Consider the following 26,553-nt stretch of genomic DNA (forward strand, 5'->3'; position numbering starts at 1 on the left):
TCAAGTAACATTTTGAATACAGTCCATTTTACTTGTGAGTTGTGACATAGTTTTCTCATAGTGTCATTGCTACTTTTACTTACTGTATGTAAAACGTCTGAGTAATTCTTCCACCCCTGCATCCCAGAATAGCAGCAGGTTTTGTGCTGATCCTGAGAGAGGAGGCCGTGCAGCGGTATTGATCCTAAACCAAGACTCCCTCCCTGTAGGAAGAGGACACCTCTGGGGACAGATTAGTGTGATGAGAGGACCTCCAGTCAGTTCCTGACTGTCCCTCAGAGAATATCAAGCTACCACACTCTCCCCAGAACAATTACATCTCAATGAGAGAATTGGATTTCATGATCATCTACAACACTGTTTCTCAACCATTGGTCCACGGACCACTAGATCATTGGTTCTCAAAGTGGGGTCCGGGGACCCCAGGGGTCTTTCTGGGGGTTCCAGGGGGTCCCCAGCAAAATATGTTAATATAGCTTCACAATGATTTTAACCTTTTATACTTTGGCTATTAAAAAATAGCAGATATACAAGCTCATAGCGCGGCACCGAGTGTCGCGCTATGAGCTTGTAGATCTGCTATTTTTGAAATATCTTAAACATTTGTGCAAACCTTTCAATATATATATCTTTTACGCGAACATTTGTAACTCAAATCTTTGGTCCGTGGCCAAATACATATCATTTTGGGGGTCCTTGACATGAAAAAGTTTGAGAACCACTGCACTAGAGGGCTATGGCATGATTACAGGAGGTTGGTTCTTGCGTGCATACACACACACACACACACACACACACACACACACACACACACACACACACACACAGACAGACAGACAGACAGACAGACAGACAGACAGACAGACAGACAGACAGACAGACAGACAGACAGACAGACAGACAGACAGACAGACAGACAGACAATGCAATGTGGATATACTTTGAATGCATGCCTGTAATGTACAAACAAGTTTACTTGAAATATCAAAGCATAACATCATCACTGCTTCAAAATGAATGATGTCCTTCCACAACTGGGGGACAGCCAGTGAAAGCGGAAATGACAGATTTCTGTTGGAATGTTGCTTGTTGTTGTTCAGTCCCATTTCTCACCTTATTATATCAGTTTGGATGGATCACCTATTTTGTTTGTGTCATTTCTATTGCTTGTGTCATTTCTATTGTGTGTTGTGGTGGTGGTGACTTATGTCCAATGGTGGTGGAAAGTAACTAAGTACATTTACTCAAGTCCAATACTTAAGTACAATTTTGAGGTACATGTACTTCACTTGAGTATTTCAATGTTTTTCATACTTTATACTTACTATACTACTCCAGTTTTACTCCACTACAGTTATTTGACAGCTTTAGTTCCTTTGCAGATTTAGATTATAATTACACAACACACATTAACAATTTAAGCCCTATTTTATCCTTTGGATGTTCAAAAATAGGTGACCTACAAGTTCTTTACTTTTACTCAAGTAGGTGAATACAGGCCTTAATACTAAGTTAAAGGAGAATTCTCCTTTAAGCGTTGCATTGTGAGCTTGTCGATCGGCTATTTTCAGCGAAAGCTTTCCCCACAATAACAGAAAACTGAAAATACACTAGTATGGAGCCCTGAGGGACTCCGCTCAACCATATGGGGTTTAAGTGGTTAAGTAACACATCGAATGACTTCTTCCACCACTGCCAATGGTGCTGATAAAGCAGTGGGAGATGAAGCGCATCTTGGGCGATCACGTTGCACGTTTTGGAAATGCTCCGTCGCCCTTAAATGCACCATGTGACGAGGTTGTCGATACAAAATAACTAGCACATCTTCAGCGGCTGGGAGGTGCTGGTGTCCGTACTCTTCCATTGAGAATGTTATAGACCCTGGTGTCGGGTATAGGACACCCACTGGCTGAAGCTTATAAACAATATCTCTATCCCGGGGGACAACCTGTGTTTAAATCCTAGGTAGGACATGACATTTATGGTAAATGGTGCATTTATATTGCGCTTTTATCAGTTAGTTTATCAGTTATTAGTCTTGTTCCTCAGTGAGTACTTGTCACTTCATGTTAGCCAGTTTGTGATGTCTTCTCTGTTCACCTGTATTAAATCAACCAATGATGGGTTTTGAACACTACCGGCCTTGCCGCATTTGGGTTCTCACCACAACCAGCATTTAACAGAATGACCTGACCATGACTGGACCCAGCGGACAGCACCTTGACCACAGCCTGTCTGCTCTTGGAGAGGCCTTGGGGCATCGAATGAACATCATTGAAGCTCCGGCTAGTTGACAGTTGGAGGGTGATTTGTTTGATGCACCAGCTGGTTCGACTGTTGGGGGGGAATACCACTGAAGCACCGGCTGGTCGATTGTGATATGTACTGGTTGTGCAACTTCTGGTATCGGTCCTCAAAGTTATGATTGTGCTGCTCTGATATCATTCCACAAAATATCTGGTTGTGGAAGCGCACTGTCCAGCGTCTCTTTGGTCCCCGTCTTCCTTTCCTGTTCAGGGGGTTTCAGCCCCTTTCCCTGCTCCAATGTCTTCCCCAGCTGTATCTCATTTGTAATCCCCCCTCCCGCATGTATATTATGTCTTATTCCTCAGTGAGTCCTTGTCGGGTCATTGTTTATTGTCGCATGTTAGTCTGTTTGTGATGTCTTCTCTGTTCACCTGTATTAAAACAACCAATCGTGGGTTTTGAACCTGCCTTGCTGTCCTGCATTTGGGTTCTCACCACTCCAGCATGTGACTCGTTCTGGAGCGTACCTGTTCCTTCAGCCATATTATGTCATGACCCCACTCTTTCGATGGATCGATGGTGTTAGAAATAATAATAACCTGTGTTCCAATGGATCCAATGTGGTTATTATTTAGTCACAGGCTCTTGTTAAGACGTGTCATTGGTTCAACATTTATAAAAACCCATAGTTAGGCTTTAACCAGAGATCAGCTATGTTATGATGGTGCTGATGAGATGGGACCCAGCCTCATAGACACACCATAATGAGTGGAAGCAGGTCATCACAGGGTGTGGGGTGGGGTGGGGTGGGGTGGGGTGTAAAAGTGCTGAGCAGGGAAAGCAGAGGTGAGCCCCACCGGACTCATTTGAGAGAAACGTGATGCTGAGAGCAGCTCAGGAGCCACGCAGGGATCGCAATTACACATAATTACAGCTGGCAAACTACGGTGGAGGGGCTCTTTATCGCTCTTCATTGGTTCAACACACCTTTACGCTTCTAATTGCCCCCCCCCCCACCCCCTCTTTCTGTATCTATCTGCACCATATGCCTTATGTGTGTAGCCACTTTCAACCTGGTTGTCCCTATTTCTGGGCATATCATTAAAGGCAAATGACTATTCAAACATTTACAAAAAAAGATCTTCAAAAATAGCACAACTACAATGCTCATGACATGTCACATCGCGATGCGTTGTGAGCTATTTAAAAAAACAAAGGAAAGTATAAAATGGGGCTTCAAGCGGTTGGTTAAGCTCGTATAAGGGATATTGAAATGGGGAGTTTTTAAAACTTGCTTCGCTGTTGCAAGGCTAAGACCTACATACCAATTAAAGTGGTGTCAAACTTTATTTTGTAAGGCAATTCAATATACGTCACAGCAAAATACATACAGTACATGCATGCATACATAAATAACCACATTTTGCACATTTCCATACAAATGAAATACTATAAAATATGCAAGAAAGGCGGGTGAGGAGTGACACATGAAGTGTGTATTCTGTGAAATACAGTATGTTGTATATTTGTTATATAAACCACCTTGTCAAAAGAATATGTTCTGGTAATTGTCACCCAGAACAAGCTCAGAAAATTGCAAAAAAAACTAAACAAACCAAACATGAAATATTCCTCTTCAACCTTGTAGATAATGTTTGAGCTTGTACGATTCAGAAAGAGCTCTGATGATGGTTTATATACTCAAGTAAAGTTTACAGTAGATACTCTAAAATGTACTTAAGTACAGTACTCAATTAAATGTACTTTGTTACTGTTCACCACCGGTAGTGTTTTTCCCTTGGACTCTTGCTTCCCCTCTGTCTGAGTGAGTGTGGGGGTTGGCAGAGCGAGCCACCAGCTTGCATGACTAGGCGTACTAATTTCTTGGTGCCATGTGCACATCATTTGTCTTGCTGTTAGCTAAGACTAAAATCTATTCTGAATGGAAGGCTTCCATTGAGTTAGGTCATCCAGTAATGAGGCTGTTTGTCAGGTACAAATGCCAGGGTGCTGAGGCCAGTCATTCAAGGGCATATTTTCCACACCGTGTCAATATGGCCTTCAGCTGTTCCTCTTCAGCCAAGGAGAGAGAGAAAAATATCAGCCCCCGTGTCTGATTCCCACTAGGACATTAGCTGAAATGAAGAAATTGATGTTGCGTGCATGTGTGCATGTGTGCATGTGTGTGTGCGTGCGTGCGCATATTGTTGCTGTCGGGTGGAAACCTTGCATGTCCAAAACCATTCCGTTTTTTTTTTTTTTTTTTTTTTTTAAATCAAATAGTGAAAGTAGCCGATCTACAAGCTCTAGTCTATCCTGATAACTAACCGTTTCTTATCATTTGCAGAGCTCTCCTGAGTGAGAATGTGCAAACCGGTATAATAATTTCACGTCTTTATGTGAGTAAAGATTACAACCTGTAATCTTTTTAACCCAAAGTAACAGTGAATTCATTTAAAGTAATTCAAACTTTTTTTTTTGCAATCACAATCCTCTATTAAAAACATGATCAAAACTCTAAGCGATGACACAAAAACCTGAACATCACTGACATTACACTACTGGTTGGCTTTTCTCACTGCTTTCATTATCCGTCATTTCAAATAAAATAAACGGTCATAAACGGTCCAGTCATACTAGTTTTTTTTTGTTCTGTTAATATCTTATCTTATATTTTTAATTGCCCCCCAAAGGTCCATTCTCGTTTAAACGTTCAATTCATGCTGTGTTGGTTTGAACCTCATCTGATCAATACACCATTTTAAACGCTGATGGAGATGGATGCTCATCATGAGCTATTGGCTTCAGTGATCCCACAGGCCACTGAAACTGCTCGTCACGTTTCCACAACGTACACGTTAGTGAGGATTTAAGCAAACAGAAAGTCTATGAAAGAAATGTGTATTCAATGAATTGAATTTGAATACGCAGGACTCCAATGGAAAGGAGCCATATAGTGCTTTCTTGGGTTCAATTCTTTTAGCATTGTATTTGTGCTAAACCGTACTTGTCTGCGCCTTTTTTTGCAAACTGCTAATAAAGTCAATCAATCATTCAGTCAATCAATCAATCAATATCGCCTAAAATAACTTACAATGAGTTTTGAAATCAAATAAACACACAATTGGCACTGCTCAATACGTACAGTATACAACTTTGCAGACTTTCAATTCAGGTATTAAGGAAAAACTAACAAAAGCCAACATTGAGATTTTGTGAGCGCCACAGAAATTGCATAAGCGTTCATTTTGATTCTTACACTGACAGTAGCGAGCGAGGCTGCAGCCCCATTCTCTCTGCCTTCTCGCTGATGGAAAAGGCCCGAGCCTCATTACACACCAGTAATTAGTCCGTTAGGCAATTACAACACGTCTTTTCTGCCCAAGGACCTATTCATGTCGTATACCAAACACAGGGCCTGTGTAACCAGTACAAAACCCCCTCCAGCGCGGCTTGAATACGAAGCAGTTGGATGTGCGGACGGGCCGGTTCACATTTGTTGTTCTTTTAAAAGGAACATGGGCATGGCCATTAAGACACAAAGCTTGAGGTATTCTCTCACTAACGTTGACAGACAGAACGGCTGCTCTCTCTCTCTCTCTCTCTCTCTCTCTCTCTCTCTCTCTCTCTCTCTCTCTCTCTCTCTCTTACTCTCTCTCTCTCTCTCTCTCTCTCTCTCTCTCTCTCTCTCTCTCTCTCTTACTCTCTCACTATCTCGTTCTCTGACTCTGCTGCCCTTTCACTCTTCATTTTCTACATGTAGTTTAAAGCGTTGACGTCTTTGTACGGTGATGCCTGGCAAACACGCTTAGGCAAATGTTTCCACTAGTCTTCTACTCCCATAAAGATGACGATATGCAATGTTTGGATTTGTGCGCCCCGCCCCTCCCCCCCGCCGCCCCCCCACAGGCAGTTGATCGCTAGGGCTGACACGTTACATATGTGCAACAGTTTCTCCTGCAGCAGCATCGCCGTCACGTGCTTGACATGATGTATGCGTGTAACTCCTCCTGAAGGATATGGAGGAGGATGTTAGGCACACAGACGTGAAGTGCATGCAAGCCAATTTTTTTTTTCTTTTTTTGCAACAGAGGAATCTCTTGAATTATTTAATCACAAACGAGGCTCGGGGCTGAGGATAGCAGTTCATTTAGGTAATGCACAGTAAGGATGCTGTCAAACATTATTTCCAAAAGCCCCTCCCCCTCCCCCCCGACACCTCCCCCCCCGACACCTCCCTGACAGCATCCAAAAAACAGAGACGGATAGCGTATGTCACGCCTACTTTGACTGCTCTTCAGAAACGTCGACGTAGCCATTTCTTGTCTTTATTTCATGTGACCGACGGTCAAGCTTCAGGGGCTAAAAGAGCGTCGTTTAGGCCCAGGACCCCAGGTATATGAAAGCCTTGATGGAGGATATAGGATATATACCTGACGTCTGTGTTACTGACTGAAAAAGCCATTTAGACCCCCAGTGCCGCACCATATATGTCCAGCATGGCATCCCTTAACTAAAACAAATGGTGTTTTATTTCCGGGGCTGCACTTGCTCAGCTAGCAATGCTCCGCACCGTAAACAAGGCGCCGGGCCGCCATAAATCCCAGACACAGATGTGTTTCCTGCACAGACAGCACAATCCTAATCTATTCTAATACACAATAGGGGGATATGAGCTCGGGTGCTGCTCCAGGTAAACCTCCACCACACGCACAGTATGACGGAGGGAGAGAGAGGGAGAGTCATAGAGAAATGGCCTTCCTCATATCGTTGCTGTCGGGTGGAAACCTCGTATGTCCAAAAACGTTACCTTTTCAGGAAATGTGAAAACAAAGGAAAAAAATAACCTGTGTTGCAATGAATGCAAAGTAGTTATTATTTAGTCACAAGCTCTTGTTAATGCTTTTCATTGGTTCAGGATTTCGTCCTTGTCGGGTGGAAAACTCATACGTCCAAAACTGATTCAAATTCAAAAACATCCAGTAGCATGTAGCAGATCGACAAGTTCAAAATGCGTCGCTTGGCACCACTCTTCGAGCTTGTGGATCTGCTACTTCTGATACCTTTGTGTGACGCTGTAGTGTGATCAAGTGGGGCGTTAATTTACGAAAAAACACAAAAGGTTATGGAGATAAGAGGTTTCTGCCCGACAACAACGATTTATAAAAGCCGCACACTTGGCCACTGTCACTTTCACCTCCATCATTTGTCAGATATTGCAAAAATAGATTATCTACAAGCTCACAAGCTTGTAAATGGGCTTTTTTTCACTAATTTTGAGTGACAACACTTGTTTGATGAAATAATGGCATAACTCTACGGGGGGGGGGGGGATCATTACAAGTTGGAATATGGAGATACAAGGTTTCTGCCTGACAGAGATGGCGTACTCTACACACAGATGAGGGGGAAAGAGAGGGAGTCATAAGGAAATGGCCTTCCTCATGCTTGAGGGTATGAGTGTGTTTGTGTGTCAACAAGTCTGTCCTTTATGAGGATGAGGTGATTATCATGACTCATGGTTTTCTGCAGGAGGCTCGCCGTCTTTGACAGGGTCTGTCTGTCTGTCTGTCTGTCTGTCTGTCTAATCCATCCACTCATGTTTTTAAGTTTAATTTTAGAATGGGAGTCAGAATGGGCTGTGTTCATGCTTGAAGCCCAATTTGGAGTTGTATCATAGATTATGATGTCACATGCTGGTCACATTAAACTCCAGATTGCGCATGTGTGTGTGTGTGTGTGTGTGTGTGTGTGCGTGTGTGCGTGTGTGTGCATGTGTGTGCGTGCGTGTGCGCGCAGCTAATATCATAAACTACTTGGCCAATCAGTGTCATATTTATTGTGAATGCTGCCAGCAGATCAAGGCCGTTAGTATTCGACATCCCTCCAGTCTATGGGATGGTTAGGTTGATGGGTCCCATCAACCGAAGCACTGAAGATAGACAGGCTAAGGGATAAGCGTCCTGTCAGGCTATGGACTGGAATAAGCTGAAGAGAGAGAAAGATGTTTTCACATCCAGTGGTGTAAAGTAACTAAGTACATTTACTCAAGTACTGTACTTAAGTACAATTTTGAGGTACTTCTACTTTACTTGAGCATTTCCATTTTTCAATACTTCTACTTCTACTCCACTACATCTCAGAGGCAAATATTGTACTTTTACTCCACTACAATTATTTGAAAACTTTAGTTACTTTGCAGATACATGAACCACTCTGTGACATTTTAGTCTAGTTCTTTATTTGTTGACGAAATTTCAATATGTTTTGTCTTAGTTCATCATAACTTAGTTTTTATTTAGTTTTCGTCAGTGAAAAAAAAAAACATTTTTCGTCGACGAAATCAACACTGTAAGAGACGAGTCAACCCGCATTTTCTGAGCATCTGTAAAATAATTCAACTCATTAAGACTTCTTATCTTCATTAGAGTCTTATCAGTTGTTTATGGGGATCTCAACCAGCAGAGAACTTTATTGGTGGGTGATTCCCTGAGGCGCTTCCTTCCATGTCTGTTTTCCTTTATCCAGCCCCATCTCTCCCCCACATGGGCTTGGCTTATACTGTCATCACGGCGTCTTCTCTCATCTTCATCCCAAAGTAGTCATCACTGTCCTTAATAACCCCAGGCTCCACAGTGGAACAAAAAAGAACCGGCACACCAGCTCCTCACAGCTGATCTTATCAAGGTCACCCGCCGCCTGGATAGCGTGCCACGGAAAAATAAAACAGATAAGAGATCTTCCATAAGTTAATTAGCTTTTTTTTTTTTTTTATCACACAATGTAATTACAAAATTGTCAGGCAGCTGGTTTAAAAGGCTGCGAGCACTTTGAAGGAACTAACAATAACAAAGTGGTCAACGAAACGCCACCGGGGAGAGAAATACATGGCCGCCATCCCCGACCCGACCCGACCCTTCAGCCAATTCTCGTTAAGTCGTGGCCAGGGGGGCTAAATCAGAACGGAGGGAGCGCAGTTTATTTAGCATCCATTGAGTAACGGCGGGTTTCAATGCAGCGAGCGCCATTCTACAGCGGTGTAAAGTAACAAAGTACATTTACTCAGGTGCTGTACCTATAGTAAGTAAGTCATTTCAATGTCCGTTTTACGTTTACTTAAACTGAAATCTTTGAATACAGGACTTTTACTTGCAACGAGAGTATTTCGTCTCTGTCGGTTGGAAACCTCATATGTGCAAAACTTTTCGGGATTCTAATTCAAAAGCTTCAAAAGTAGCAGATCCACAAGCTTTTGTGTGACGCTGTAGTATGATCAAGTAGGGCGTTCATTTCTGAAGAAAAAAATCACAAAAAGTTCAGGCCCCGACAACAGCAAAGATTTCCACATTGTGGTATTGTTACTTTTAGCGGGAGTACTACTTCTTCCACCAGTGGCGCTCTGGGTCCGGAGCAACCCACTGAGATGCTGATAAGAGAGATTAATGGTGTTGTCTGAGACTCTGGCATACCATCAGTGGTTGAGCAACCCAAATGTGTCTGCTATCTAAAGCATCTCACCGCCGTCCAGGTGGAAACCTCGTATGTCCAAAACCGTTTACTTTTCAGGAAAGAAAAAGAACCCATGTTGTTCCAATGGCTTCCAATGTAGTTATTATTTTAGTCACACACTCTTGTTGATACTTCTGCGACACCTGCAGACACACTTACCCACTTTAACTTTCACTTTGACTGCAAAAATATAGCAAAAAATCACAGAACTACAAGGTCACAATGTCGCGTTGAGAGCTTGTAGATTGGCTATTTTTTCGACTTTTGTGCGACACTGTAGTGTGACGAAGGAGGGCATTCATTTACAAACAAACTAAAACCTTAAAAGTTGAAATATGGAGATATGAGGTTTCTGTATGCCTGGGGGAAGCAGTGAGCTGCTGCATGAGGCGGAAGGACAACATGTCACATGAATAAATACAAAAACATGAGAACTGTAATACTTAATGGTTTGGTCTGTGTGTGTGTGTGTGTGTGTGTGTGTGTGTGTGTGTGTGTGTGTGTGTGTGTGTGTGTGTGTGTGTGTGTGTGTGTGTGTGCGTGTGCGTGTGGCAGAGAGAGAGAGACTTTGAGCGAACAGAAAATAAATAGGTATGAATGCATAAATAAAACCAAAGGGTAAGTAGAGAAAGACAGAGGGTGTTTTGAGTCACAATCACACCGAATATGGAAATCTTTTTCTAAGTGTGCTCAAAATTTGCATGGAAATTGCATCTGGGTCCTGTGTTTTGGAGAGGGGAGGGGAGGGGCGGGTAACAGAGCAGAGGTCTATTATCGCCTCTGTAATCTCTGCTCTCTGTTGTATTGAGAAACCAGGCCAGTGCAGAGAATCTCTCTCTATCTCTCTCTCTCTCTCTCTCTCTCTCACTCTCTCTGTCTCTCTGTCTCTCTCTCTCTGTCTCTCTCTCTCTCTCTCTCTCTCTCTCTCTCTCTCTCTCTCTCTCTCTCTCTCTCTCTCTCTCTCTCTCTCGCACACACAGAGCTCCCGTGCATGTGAACTTATTTTTCTCAGACGCCGGCCATTGCAGAATTACCCAGCAGGTAGGCCTACAGGGGATTCCATTGGTGAGAGTATAGCCCTCGGCTATCAATGGCCGTGAATACCATTTCAAATTGTAATCAGCTTTTTTTTTTACTGTGTGTGTATACCATTTCACATTTAAAATAGGCTGTGAAATATCTAGGGATGACATCTGAGTCAGTTGTATGTGGCACGTTCCGATGTGATGTAGCCTTGAAATAATCTTATTCCCATTGAACGTCACTGGAGGTTCAAAAAAAGAAAAATTGAAAAAGTTTTACTTTGATGTTAACTTCACATGAAAATGTTCGATGGTGATCCTGGGAAGCATTGTGAGGTTCAGTGAGATTAATGAAGGTTTGCTTGGAACAGTCAACACCATACAACCCTACCAGCAAGTTATTATTATGGCCTGACACATGGCTGGACTTGAAACAAAATATCTGAGATCCACAAACAGTTGGCTGGGGAAGAATTTTTTTGTTGACCTGAGAATAAACAATGCTTTTTGCTGTTTGTTGGTTATAGAACCTGCCAGCCTGCATTTCCTTAGAGACTAGAAAAGCATAGTCAAGCCCTATTACTCTTCACGCTGTGTGCAACCCTCAGCTACCCCGCTAGTTAGTTTGGAACAAAGAATGGCGGCTCAGGAGAGTCAACCGGCTCAACAGCACATTGGTTGGCTTATACTGTAAGACACTGTGCCATGTTTCTGCTGTCATGACACATTCAGACTTGTGCTGTGTAATGGGGCCACTGCAAAGCTTGTGCTTTTGAGCAATAACAGTAGAATGTGAGGTAATATATATTTTTTCTCTTAAAGATACAATCCACAAGTTTTATGTTTCTTCCGGCGGAGAGAGTTAATTGCAACGATGTCCGGTCTACAATAAAGATGGATAGCGACGTATCAAGTCCTTTAATAGTGTCAAATGTGGTGTGTGGTCTGCTTTAAATAACTTGAATGACATTGTCAACCAGTAGGTGTCCTACCCAACACCCGGGTTGAAAAGTTAAGACACAAACTACAACACTGCATGTGCTAGTTATATCGTATTAATATACTCAAGCATGCAGGCCGGTTAAAATCGTGTTAAAATTGATGATATTTTAACACGGGAGCCTACTCTGTTTTTGTTGTTTGTACATGTAGATGACCTCCTAACAAGCACCAGTTATATTGTCTCCGCCAGGCCGGACTATGAGACCATGTTTTTGCCCCAGTCCGTCCGTGTGTGTGTGTGTGTGTTTGTGTGTCAATGTGAACGGCTAATCTACGGCACCATTGGACCGATCGTCGTGACACTTTACACGCACACTCCCTGGAGGCCAAGGAGAAACGTCATGTGATCAAGACGTATCTTTACTATTTTCCATACTCCATCCTGACTGGTTAAGATTGGCTTCCAAAATGTTCAGGAGTGGTCCGTTTTGAACAAAATATCATAGAATCATGAACGCACAGTCTGATTGAAACTGACTGAAACTTTGCTTGCGCTGTAACTCTTGAACCGTAGGTCATACAATCAACATTATTTCCCCCCTGGATTCCTTTGATCAGTATGCAACTCCCCAATTCGGCCACGGCCATTTCCACCTGACAATATCTACGCAATTTTGCATTGTTAATGCGTTGTGAGCTTATAGATAGGCTTTTTTTTTTAAATGTCCCTCCCAGAATAGAGATGCTATACGGTTCAAGTTGCTAATGTAAAATAAGAAAATAAAAAATCCTTTCGCACAAAGATTTGGCAGCCCCCCTGTAGTGACTCTGAGGACCCCCTAGTGAAGTTCAAAAAGTGTTTTTCTCTTGATTTATTCAACATGTTGCCCATTGTTGGTGCAGCCAAACGTATCAGCTGTGCCTTCCTGCAGCTAGTGAGGAAGGCACAGTCGAAACATGTTGCTGCACCAACATGTTGAATGAATAAAAAGAAAAACAATCTTTTTGATCTTCAGTCCCTGTTGGAGCCATTTACTTTTATGTTTTGTGACTAAATGTCGCCCTACTGGTCACCTTGGAGAATGACACCATATTAATAATCAAGCCACAGGTGTGTGTGTGTGCAGAACCTTAGTTAAAGGGATAGTTCACCCAAAATATTACTTATTTTCTATCAATTACACACCCCATGAAGCCTTGGATTCATGGAGATTTTTTTGCTTTTGCCCATTCCTATAAGCCAATAATTTGATGACCGGCAGGAGACTCAATGGAGACTCTTTCTGTCTCCTACCGGCACCGACCAGCAAAAACAAAAAAATCTCCATGAATTCAAGGTTCCATGAGGTGAGTAATTGATAGGAAAAAAAAGTCATTTTGGGGGTGAACTATCCCTTTTAAGTAGAGAAACAGATTTCCAACCGCTGGCCAGCACACACCAACACAGCAAATGTATTGACAAAAAAAAACAAAACGTTGTTTTGAATCATTTGAGTTGATTTGAGCCTGGATCCTGGGCTTATTTATTTTGAAACCTTTACAGTTTAAATCTGGAGCCTGTTCTTTGTTTTCTTCTTTTGATTTGAAACTTTGACACACAACGTTTAAATAATCACAACTCCTGCCATAGACAACCCATTTTGGACCAAGAATCATAAATCAACATCAACAAACAGTGAGTAAAACAAGACAGACCAAGTCAAGTGTAGATCGGCATATTGGCCCTACAGTCCCTATAGCCTACCACTGGTTCTCAATGTGGGGTCTGGGGCCCCCCGGAGGTCCTTGATGGGGTCTCAGGGGCCCCCAGCAAAATGTGTTAATTTAGCATAAATAAATCGGTTTAACCACTTTAACCCTAATTTATATTTAAGCTATTCGAGATTTTGAGAAATCTTGGACATTTTTATAATTTTTAGCATTATTTAACAACACAAAACCTCTGTTCTGGGGGTCCCTGGCACAACATCTTTCGGGTGGGGACGGGTTCCGCGGCCACACACACATCAATGTGTGGGTCCTTGGCGTTATGTTTGGCAATCGTTTTGTAGTACAAGTGTGCAGTATTTGCTCGAGTTTAATTAAAGAAAGTCTAGGGTTGTACTTGCACCTTTTGCACACAAGTTGTTTATACAGTATCCATGATCTGCCATGGTCCTTAATTGCCAGAATATCTCACCTGGTATGGCTTTTTGAATTTATTTTACTTTGTTTGACCTTTGTGTTTGTTGTGTTTAGAGTGACATTTGCTCAGATAGGGTTGTAGGGAATGTTAGCAAACAAAATAGTTATGAGATGGCATATCTTGATAAGGTCAGGTGGAACCCATGAATACTTAATTATGTGAGCTTCTTACTTCCAGCGCTGGTTGTGTTGCTTCTACTGACACATACACGCACACACACACGCACACGCACACACGCATGCACGCACGCACGCACGCACGCGCTCGCGCTCGCGCGCGCGCGCACACACACCCACTGAAATGTCCCATTCACCCAATTAGCATAATTGTCCTAATTATGGCACATCACTCAAAATGTATATTGTCAAACATTGATTTTGGCTTTTTAGCTCATAAAATAATTACAATTTTTTCTCTAAAGGAAAATCCTAGCTTTGTCAACCTTTCTATAATAATACTGTAGTTCTTAAATTTGAATGGAAATATTTTTTAGCTCTGCTAGGGCCAGGCAGGGCTCTAAGAATGAATGTGTTGTTCCGTCTGCCCATCAAACGAATCGATTAAATCTATTACAAGAAATAATCGATAATAATTTAATTAAACTAGAGCGGCGTCTTTTGGTTGTCGGCCCATTCGGGCGCCACGCAATTCGGGAACGATGTAAGTCGGGAATACATGCCCACCCGTTTGTGCAATGGTTGACATCATTAATATCCAACAAATGATAAAGTCTGCACACTGGGTCATGCTCTGCATCAGACATCTGATGAGGAGCCGGTAAGACTCGAAACGTCACGTCCAATGATGGTTAAAGGAACCGATAAATCTTTAAACTTTGGAGCATGACCCAGTGTGCAGACTTTATTATTTTTGGATTCTGACCTCTGCCCAGCACCTGGTTTTTAGTGAGTGGATGTGTGTGCTTTTTTGTTTCCATTTGTTTCCGTGACATCATTAATATGACAGTAGATCAGATTACAACAATAATGCATTTCAATATTTGATAGCCTGCTTGGATGATGTTTTTTTTTTGGTGCATTGTGAGCTTGTACTTACAGTAGGCTACTTTCAAATATAAACTAGTTATTAAGTGGTTACTGTATGTTCTGTATTCATAATATAAATTTACAAATAACTAGTAACTAAAGGTTTCAAAGCATTGTAGTGAAGTAAAAAGTGCAATATTTTCCTTTTGAGATGATCTATAAAGTATCAGAAAATGGGAGCCTGCTTGAGTAAATGTACTTAGTTACTTTCCACCACTGGGTACCAGTTCCTTTTTTAACTGTTCCTGAAAGGACGCGTTGTAGCTCCGTGTTGGGGCCCATTCGGGCGTCTTGGTATTATCTGGGATCTGCACGCTGTCGCTGTTATAATTGAAGTGCCGGTTTGTAGTGATAACGGACTGTCCCACTGCCACCGCGGGGAGGACGGGCTTTGTCTCTGATTGATCGGGCCAACTCGCCTCACAGTGCGCGGACCGTGAGACGCAACATTGGCACCCCCTCGAAGGCCCCTGATGGATCGCTCCTCTGTGATAACAATGCCTTCTCTTCGCCGCCGGAACTTCCGAAGAGGAGTGCGTCGGGGTGTGTGTGTGTGTGTGTGTGTGTGTGTGTGTGTGTGGAGCGGGTACATAGATTTAACCCATTAAAACCGGGAAAGCATCTGTCATGCCGCACTATGAGTCTGTAGATCTGCTATTTTTGAGAAAGTATGAAAACATTTTTTTTTAAAGTGTTTTAACACTTAAAAATCTTTGCCTCTGCCTGACCTTGGAACAAAAATATTTTCAGATGGGGGTCCGAAGCCAAATACATAATTTCGTGGGTCCTTGGCACCACTGCTATACATTATAGCAACATAAGTTTGTCAGAAAACTGTTAGAAGACATTTGTAGAATCGGCCTCAGGTCTTAATGGGTTAATGTAGTACATTAAATGCTAACCCATTTTCATGACAACCAGTATATACCCTCCTCAGCACAGTAGATAATTCAAAGCCTTGAAAAACTGTATGCTATTGATTTGGGGCAAGTCTATAAGTGTCCTCATCAATACCTCCAGACCCCGCACTGCATCTTATTAACCATGTTTGACATTTGAGTGTAAAACACACCTTATGGTTTACGGTTGTTCTGTGTTATTCTAATTGTCTGTTTTCTGTCGTGTGTTTGGTTATATATATACACACACTACCCAGGCCAAATCTGTGTCATTTATTTATCAGTCCATCGCCGTGTTCTGTGAGAGGCCCCGCGATTATCCTCATGTTTTATTTATGGCCACCACTTCCTGGTTGACTGTGTGGAGGAGAGGGTTGTAATTTAATGGGAGGAGTAGTAGTGAGGAGAGGAGAGGAGGAGAGGAGAGGAGAGGAGAGGAGAAGCGAGGCCTGTCTTGGAAAGGCAGGAAAACAGCCTTAAGAAAGTATGCTGAAATGAGAAGTGTCCCTATTTGTAATCAGCGTGGCATTTATCAACAGTATTGCCCTAATGGGGATGTCATTGGAGGAGGAGGGGACAATCTTCACTGGGCTTTAAGAAGAAGGGGTTCCGTGACAGTGATGGAGAGCAGTGTAAAGATTAGCCATACCTCTTAACGAGACCCCCCCAGTCCCTTAGAAAGGGAGAAATTGTGCTCCTTTAATCTGCATCCCCTATTTGTCATAATGGCTGTTATCCAGGCCACGTGGTGGGCTGACGGCTTATTGGCTTTGCTGGGTAATTGATGGAAGGTTCAGTCCATCTGAAACGTCCGGTTATTTTCTGCTGCCTTTCAACGGACAGGTCGCTGGGCGGCGGTGATGATGACAAAACGATTAGTGTTGGGGCGGAACAAATCCGGGCATAAATAATGAAATGACCACACTGTGCCCGTAGGGTCCTTCTCACAGCGTTAAAGTGACCTCTGAAGATGTTTTCCTTTGCTGGTGTCCATTAAAAAGTGGATGCTGAGCAGCATGACCATATGGCTTCTTGGCGTTCCCTGGTGCGGGCTCTCTGATAAAGGACCAGTGGACAATAAGTACTCAACCCCAGTACTTGAGGTGAAATAATACTCGACTACAAGTCGAAGTTGTTCCGTCAAATTGCTTGAGTTAAAGTGCCGGATTGCTTGCTTTTTAAAATACTTAAGCATTTTAGAAGTTCAAATTACAAAGTGCATTTTTTTTTATATTGGTGCATTGCTGTATTAAAATGAAAATTTCCCCCAAAAAGTCAAAGATTTGCCAGACATTTAAAAAAAAATACCAATAGTGAAAATAGCAGATCTACAAGCTCACAACGCGTCACATGGTTAATCCACAAGTGATTAATTCACAATATATGTTTCCCTTTCCTAGAAATGTAGCGGAGTCCAAAGTCATATCTAAAAATACAAATAATCAAATAAAGTACATTTACTTGAAAAATGTACCTACGTACAGCACTCAAGTGAATCATCTCTGTCGGGTGGAAACCCCACATGTCCAAAACTATTACCTTTCAGGATTCAAATCCAAAAATGGCTAAAGTGCTTTTGATTGCTTGTATATGACGCTGTAGTATGATCAAGTACTGTAGCATTAATTTACGAAAAAACACAAAAAGTATGAATATGGAGATGATAAGAGGTTTCTGCCCGACAGCAACTAAATGTACTTTGTTACTGTCCACCACTGGCCATTTGGCTCCTTAATGTTCCCTGGTGAGGGCTTTCTGATAAAGGACAACAGCAGATGCATGGCTACTAATACTGAGTCACACATGCTCTTACATTCCTACACGTACTGTAGATACTTGGTCCCATTTATCAATAATATGGTGTCATGTCTCATTTTCCTAATTATGACAAATTATTACTGTACATGATCTATAGTAGCCTTCCATCTACCACTGGACTGATGAATTGTTCGGAGACACTTAATTTAAATCAACATAAATCAACGTTTTGTCATCACGGAAATACCGTACCAGGAACTATTGCTCTTGTCTTTAGCTTAGCTGCGTTTTAGAGTTGGCAAGGCAAGTTTAAAGTGGCACTATGTAACTTTTTTTCAATTAATAGAATATAATATTGGCGAATCTGTATGGTAGAGTATGTTAATACAATATAACTTACACAATTGGAGTGGTTGTATTTTGTCTCCCTGCTCTTCTAATGAGACATTTGGATCGTGTCAAAGGTCATGTCTCACTTAGACATGATCTGACAATTTATCCCCTGAGCAAGCTCAATGGTAAAACAATATATATATATATATATATTATTTATGCTGGAAACCGGGTTCAAATCTGGGGTAGAACAGGAAAGTTACATAGTGCACCTTTGAACTGCTGCCTAGTCTACAATTCTCAATGGAGGAGACCGCCTCCTATCTGCATCCGTGGCGTAGCCAGAAATTAAATTGTAGCTGGGCCTGAATAACAATGGATGGGCCACACAATTCATTCCATAAATATCTCAATAGCATTACAGTAAGGTCTGCTGTGTCACGGCTTTCCATACGAACACTGTTTTTATTATAATACCACCGAGGCAAAATCAGCTCCAATGCATGACATTGCAGGGGAGTGTTTCCTGCAATTACCCCATCACTCATGGTGTACCCAAAAATACATACAGTTTACATAACATAAAGCACACAAATCCCTTCCAACACATCCCCATTATAAACAATAACTCAATTAAAAGACACAACACAGAATTGGATGTGCCCCGTGGCATGCTGGGAGGTCTCAACGGCCTCTAATAGCCTGGCTGTGAAGAGACAATACTCATAAAGTACCCCACAGTACATACAGTAAACCCACAATGAAAACAGCTCCCCACTCAGAGACTGCTAGTGCATCAATGCCAAGCCATGATATAGAATAATAATTGGGCATGTCACAAAAAAAATTGTAATAATGAAATGAAATGAAACTCGCTTAAAATTAGCAAAAATTTCAATGAAAAGCTTGAAGTGAAAAGTGCACAGTTCAGTTGGCAGAAGGGGACTTTACAACCTCAGCTTTGGTTTCCTCACATACAAAACCAGGATTGCAATTGCCCCCCCCCCCCCCCCCCCCCGACTGTGAAAAAGTTGAAAGTTGAAGTAATAAAAAAGTCAGTCAAGTGACTGACTAGCCCAATGACAATAGGGCTAGTTACCATGACAACAAATGAGTAAACTGAATGAGTGAATTAATGAGGTATTCACGACAGAAAGTGCAACTAATGCCATAGAGGAAACATCATCAAGCCTGTATAGCTCCAAGATGTTGCATCAAAAGAAGAGTTCTAGTGAATCATAACCTTCTTATCCTCCCGAAAGGAAGAAACAGTCACTGAAAATTCCCTTGTGACAATTTCTCTATTGGCACAAAATTCACCATGCTCACATTAAATCTAGATTTGAGTCCCTTTTATATCAACGGCCCTTTTATATTTAGTGGTTGTTGGACAGATTGTGTTTTAAATTTGTATTCATCCATGTAGTGTCTTGACAAGTAAACAATCATGTATGTTCCTGTCATTACAAAAAAAAACTGCATTTATATTAACAGACACTATTCTGGAGTGCTGGCTTGGCCAGGTATAAATTTTTTATGTAATTGTAATCAATTGAGACCCAATGTATGTACAGCACATGTGCACAAGTACATGTAAATGCTCATACTTGCATGTACACATGCACACATGTGGGCACACAAACACACCTCAGGCAAAAAGTATACTATACTATAGGTGTGCATAATTTTTTTATGGATCATATAGCAAGTTATTCTAAAACATTCTTGCTGCGTAGAGAATAGATTGATTTCCTATGCCTCAACACATGCAGTCTAAAGTCTGTCGGGTGGAAACCTCATTTGTTCAAAACTGTTACTTTTCAGGATTCAAAAATATCAAAAGTAGCAGATCCACAAGCTCAAAACGCGACGCTTCGCGCCGCGTTTCGAGCTTGCAGATCTGCTACTTTTGATGCTTTTGTGTGACGCTCACACTGTAGTATGATCATTCATTTACGAAAAAAAAAAGAGAATAGAATAAAAGTTAGAATATGGAGAATATGGAGATAGGAGGTTTCTGCCCAACAGCAACGCTATACTCCATCATACTGCTCGCCATGTGTGCCATTTTATTTGTTCAACAGTGTACCTTTTGCTACTGTATGCAGTGGTGGAAAAAGTACTCTGATTTTGGACCGGAAGTAAAAGGAGCAATACCTCAGCATATGTCCTGCATGCATTCAAAATGTTATTTAAGTAAAAGTATGAAATTGACAGCAAAGTAGCAAAATAAAAAAAAGCACTCATTATGCTTAATATCCCATTTCAGAATCATGTTATTGGACTCTAAATATTGATCATTAACCACGTATGCCCTATTCTATACTTCAGCTAACTAAAAAAAAAACGTTAGATTTGTTTTATTAATAATTAATAATCTAAATCTGCAAAGTAACTAGTTACTAAAGTTGTTAAATACATATAGTGGAGTAAAAGTAGAAGTATAAAGTATAGAAAATATGGAAACACTCCAGTAAAGTAATACTTCAAAATCAAGTAAGTACTTCAGTAAATTGTCTCTGTCGAGTGGAAACCTCATATTATGTCCAAAAACACAAAAAGTTAAAATATGGAGATAGGTACAACGAAATGTACTTTGTGAAGTTCCACCACTGGTGCTAAGGCCAGAGCACATTTTTCTTTTCTCTTTTTTTTCCCTGGCATGTACTTGGCTCACTTTCAAAGGTGTCTCATCTGCTTTTACCTTACACAGAGGGTTGTAGAGTGAACACAACACGGCCCTGTTTCCATTTCACGTGGGGGCCGGCCAGGGTGTCTTGTGAAGACAGCGTGAGTAAGTGGCGTCACTCTCTGCTGCTGCTGTTGCTGCCGCAGCGTTATTTCTGCAGACTTTAATTATGTATAGCCACACTTGGACCTCAAAGGACCTGCCTGGGTGTCTCCAAGCTGAAGCTGTAACAGCATCGTTATTATTAATGCAGCACCTGAAAGAAATACTGGCTATAACATTCACGAAGCGTGGCTCAGCGGAGAAGGGAATCAATTACCTCTGGTGGACAAAGAACTCAACCCCACCTGTACTTGAGCCAAAGTATAGATATACCCCTTGGCAAATTTTACTCAACTGCAAGTGAAAGTTGATCCGTAGATACTGTCCACCACTGTCAATTGCCAAAAGAGAGAAAACCAAAAAACAGAGGGAACCCAAAACTAGCCTTTACGGGCTTCACCTTGTGGGAAAAAGCTTAAAGGTAGTTCAACTTTGAACCATGGGTTGTATGGCAGTACCTGGGCATGATATACTGTAATTCAAAATATTGTTTTCTCTATTGCTTCTGGAATGTGATCGAGGAACTGGAAGTAGTGAATGCATTTTGTTGCTGTCGGGCAGAAACCTCTTATCTCCATATTCAAAAAATGTTCTGTTTTTTTGTAAATTAATGCCCTACTTGATCATACTACAGCGTCACACAAAAGGTATCAAAAGTATCAGATCTGCAAGCTCGAAACGCAGCGCAAAGCGACCCATTTTGAGCTTGTAGATCTGCTACTTTCGCCATTTTTTTATTTGAATCCTGAAACTGTTTTGGACATACAGTATGAGGTTTCCACCCGACCCGATGGTGGAAAAAGTCTCAACATCACATTTTTTGCACACAGACAAACATAAACAAAGCAGGCAATATAAATAAAAAAAGAAACCAATTCTTGGTATGTAATATATTATGCCTACTGCCAACGTTGTTGTCACTCATTTTTCTATACTTGTGACATAGTATTGAATTTAGAATTGTGCTGTGCGTCAAGGTTAACACATTAACTGCCAAGACCGTAGTCCTACGGGCCGTTAAATCCAACTGTTAAGCGCCGAGACCGTAGCCCTACGGGCTGCGGTCTTTTCGCGCATGCGCGGTCCGGGTGCACTTTCGGAATTTTTTTGATCCACTTCCGTTTCCGGTTTGATGACAGGAAATAGAATTATTTGGGATCCGGTTTTCACGATCACGCCCGCCCTCGTTCTACAGACGAAACTGAAACTCAATTCTCTTCCTGTAGTTTTTTCTCCTCGCATTTCACTGTTTAACGTAATCCGCTCTAACTCAAACATGGATGCCCCGTTTGACACGTGGTTTTCACTGGGAGATACAGGGAGATCGCGCGGATGTAAACAGACTGTGTAGCGCTCAATCTTAAGGATTTTAACAAGATCTATGGCGACATGAAAAAAACAAAAAAACAACAAAAACACCTTGGCACTGGTGAGTACATTATGAGATTAGCCCTTGGCAGTGGATGTGTTAATATAAGATTAATACAGCCGTCTCACTTTCCCAAAATTACACATCAGCAATAATGCTTTGTTTGCATTATTTTATGTGCTAAAAGTGCACTTTTGAAGACTTGAAAGGAATCTACACAATCTATGCAACGGGATAACGATGATCAACAATATTTGGACTTCTATTATGCCCAGGTAGCTGTACAGTAAGTAAGGTTATTTAACCCATTAAGACCGGGAACGCATCTGTGTCATTTTTTAGATTTGTTTGGGCTATTCAAAAATAGCAGATATACAAGCTCATCCGCGCTATGAGCTTGTAGATCTACTATTTTTTTTGAATATTGAACATCAAGTGCAAATCTTTGAATATACATTTTAAGGCGAACATTTTTAACTAAAATCTTTGCTTCTGGGGGGTCCCTGGAACAACATATTTTGAGATGGGGGTCGGCGGTCAAATACATATCATTTTAGGGGCACCGAGTGCCCGAGTGCCGCGCTATGAGCGTGTAGATATGCTATTTTTGAATAGCCAAAGAAATCTTAAAATGACACATACTGTAGATCTGCGTTCCCTTCCAAGTCTTAATGGGTTAATAGTTATCAAAAAGTTGAAGATTACAAAAAAAAAGTGACTTTTAAAAAGAGTACTGGATGGGAGAAAAGAAAAGATCCCTGAGGGGATTATTATTCTCTGCATTTTACCCAGCAGTGTTCTGCTCAGGCTAGCACATAGGGGTTAAGTGTCTTGTTCGGGGACACTTTGACATGAAGCCTGGAGGAGTTGAGGATCAACCTGTGGGACCTTCTGAAGTCCCAGGTGGCCTCTCTACCTACCGAGACACAGCCGCCCTAAGCCAGGTTGCCAACCATAAAGCTCTGTATAGTCTCAAAAGATTGACAGGCTGTGTGGAGCAAATCAATCATCAAGTTGTCTGGTGGCCCCGACAGACAGTTGATGTTCAGACCATATGCTACGGGTGAACACGAGGACCTAGGCTCAAAACCAACCAACCCCCCCATCTGGTTTAACAATTTCTCTCCTCTCTGACTTTGCCCTTAGTTTCTTGTCTTTCTACACTGACCTATATGAAATGAAGCAGTGGTTTCCAAACTTTTTACTTTTATTAATTATTATTAATTTTACTTTGCCCGGGACCAAACTAGTGAAAATAGCAGATGTGACGTTTCGCGCCACGTTGCGAGCTTGTGGATCTGCTATTTTCACTACTGTTTCTTATTTTTTAAATTGTATTGACTTTATTTATTAAATACTCATTGGAAATGTTGGGATATTTACTCGCGACCCATAAAAATGTGTCCGCGACCCAAACATTGGTCCCGACCCACTGCTTGGGAGAAAATACAAAGAAAACTCTTGAAAGAAAGAAAGAAAGAAAGAAATCATCAAGTTGCTGAAAATACATTTCACCCACCTATAAGGCCCATCGCAAATGAGCTCACATGAGGGGGACAGAACAGTGTTGACTAAATGATAGGTAAGCACTTGCATTCACACACCACTTGTACTTCTCGCACAGCAGATCCTCCCACTCATCTGGCCAGTCAGCTTTTTTCTTGAGCACAGGTATTCAGGCAATGGAATCTGGCACAGGGGTCTGGCTAGACATTATGGAGAACAAAACACATTTTATTGCATTTGATTGCTATTGTTCTAAAACTATTGCTGTTTGTGTTTTAAAGTTTCAGACTGATGACCGAACATTGTTGGATTAATGAAACAATCCAACTACATCGTATAAACATCAACTTCTACTTCTATTGTGACTTTGCCAGTGACTCATTGTGTTTACTTATTTATATCCATAGTAATATATTTGTGAGATTGTTCTTGGCTGCTACCAACAATAAGCCTCTCTGATCGACTTACTTACTTGTACATTTGTTTTCTCCTTAAAACACAAATCCTGCATTTCCCATGTATATATTTCACACAGATAGAATTTTTGGCTAACTAGTGGAACCAATATGGTTCTATATGTACAATTCCATACATACCATTAGGTTCCATACATAATGGGCCATTTGGACCCCTGGTGGTCCCCTCAGGCCCAACTTTGAGAACGTCTAACTTTGCTCTATCTTTTCCCTCGTTTAGCATGCCAGGATTTGAACATGCTAATCAGTCCTGTTCAGTTTCTGAAACACAACCTGTTCTTATGTCGGGGGCAGGGGCGCCGATTTATGTCTGCGCTTTTGGGTGAGCAACGCTCGCGCGCACGCGCATGCGCACGCGTAGCGCGAGCGAACATTTGCGGTTATTTTCCGGGTTTGTAACTTAAACATTTTTTTTTTACTTTAATGCGGTTAATTCGGTTAATTTGGTACAGAAAATGTACTCCATGAAGTGAAGATGTAGGAGGTTTGTTCTTTTTCTGTTTTTGTGATGAGTTTGTGATGGGTGCTCGTCATTTCCCCTGGGTGCTTTAGCCCCGAGGCACCCACAGTATCGGCGCCCTTGTTCGGGGGTGATTTCAAACTGCCGAGGTGACTGGGGGCTGGTCATGAATTGAGTGATCACCGTGAAGTCATCAAGGGACAGTATAGAGAGGGACAGTCATCACAGAGAGGGACAGTACAGAGAGGGACAGTCATCACAGAGAGGGACAGTACAGAGAGGGACAGTCATCACAGAGAGGGACAGTACAGAGAGGGACAGTCATCACAGAGCGTTTTGGCTCGGCTCCATCGCTGTGGGAAAGATCACACTAGAGGAAGGAAAGGCGCGGATGAGATGCTGGGATGGGCTGGGTGAGAGGGATGCTGTGATATGGTGGATGCAGTGGTGGAGAGTAATTAGTACATTTACTCAAGTACTTTTGTACAATTTTGAGGACATTTACTCAACTTGAATATGTCTCTATTTCAACTCCACTACATATGAAGGCAAATATTTTACTTTTTATTGCACAGCAGTTATTAGAACAAATCTAGTTTATAGTTACTTTGTATACAGTATTTAGTTTATTATTGCAAAAAATGCATTCACCAGTTAAGCCACATTTTATATTTAAATAGCTCACTTGTTGTGAGCTTGTAGATCAGCTATTTTCCAAAGATTTCGACACATTTTGAACCCTTGTGAAATGGGACATTCTGCATTATGAGTACTTTTAATGGTGGTACTTTTAGTATATTTTGATGATAATACTGTACTTTTACTCAAGCTAAATGTTGAATACAGGCATTTTACTTGTAACCGAGTATTTCTACATTGTGGTAGTGAGTTATTTTTCCACCACTGGGTGGGTGTGAGGTAACGTGGGATGGGGCGGGTGGGTTGCATTGCATGCTGTGACAGGGTGGGTGACAGGGATTCTGTGACAGATGGTTACAGACAGGGGATTCAGGGGACCGGAGGGCAGTAGCAGCAGCAGTTTGCTGCATTGAGTCTCACAAGCATCTAATCGTTGCTGTTGGGCAAAAACCTCCTATCTCCATATTCTAACTTATTGTGTTTTTACCGTAAATTAACGCCCTAATTGATCACACTAGTAGCAGATCTCGCGAAGGTTGTCGATCTGCTACTCTTGCTATTTTTGTATTTGAATCCTGAAAAGTAACGGTTTTGAACATATGAGGTTTCCACCCCGACAGAGACGACATAGCGAGCGATTAATGAAACCACACATGGAGAAAGCGAGCGCCACGGCAAGTTATAAAACGGAAGAGACAAGGTGACCCTTTAAAGCATGACTTTGCTCTTGCTTGTTATGTTTTGAACGAGTGGGCTGTACAGTTGTGCTATGCTGTTGTTATTTTGAGCAAGGAGCATGAGAGAGAGGGGGGGGGGGTTATGAGAGAGAGGGGGGGGGGGGGTTATGAGAGAGGCACAGACTTGAAATGGAAAGAGCAGAAGTGAAAGTAAACCACCCAAATTCTTTCAATTTCAAATTTTGCCAACAATAAAAGTTGACAGTTCCATAGGGAAAAGACCAAAATGAATGAATGAATGAATGGGTGGGTGAATGAATGAATGAATAAACAACAAGTACACAGTATAATTTTGTGCATGCATACACAAGTGCTTGTTTGTGTGTTTCTGTGCATGTCTGTGTGTATAAATATGGGGCATACCTCCACGACTCCACCTGTACCTGTTACACGACTCAGTGAGTCTCTCCTGTGGCATTCAGACACTGCTGGTTTTGAGTGATTTCCATTAATTCCTTCTGTCAGCCTGGATGATCCGGTTCCCCCTCCGGACGCACGCTGGCGACATGCAGTGTCTCGTCACCCCTCCGCTCACCATGGCTCAGCCGCCTGTTGGTCACACTAGATTGCCCTTGGCTGCCTCAATCGGGCCCGGTTAGACCCCACTGATGGGGGTGGGGGGGGGCTGGGGGAC

Source organism: Gymnoscopelus braueri (assembly GCF_963280865.1).
Source record: "Gymnoscopelus braueri genome assembly, chromosome: 1".
NCBI lineage: Eukaryota > Metazoa > Chordata > Actinopteri > Myctophiformes > Myctophidae > Gymnoscopelus > Gymnoscopelus braueri.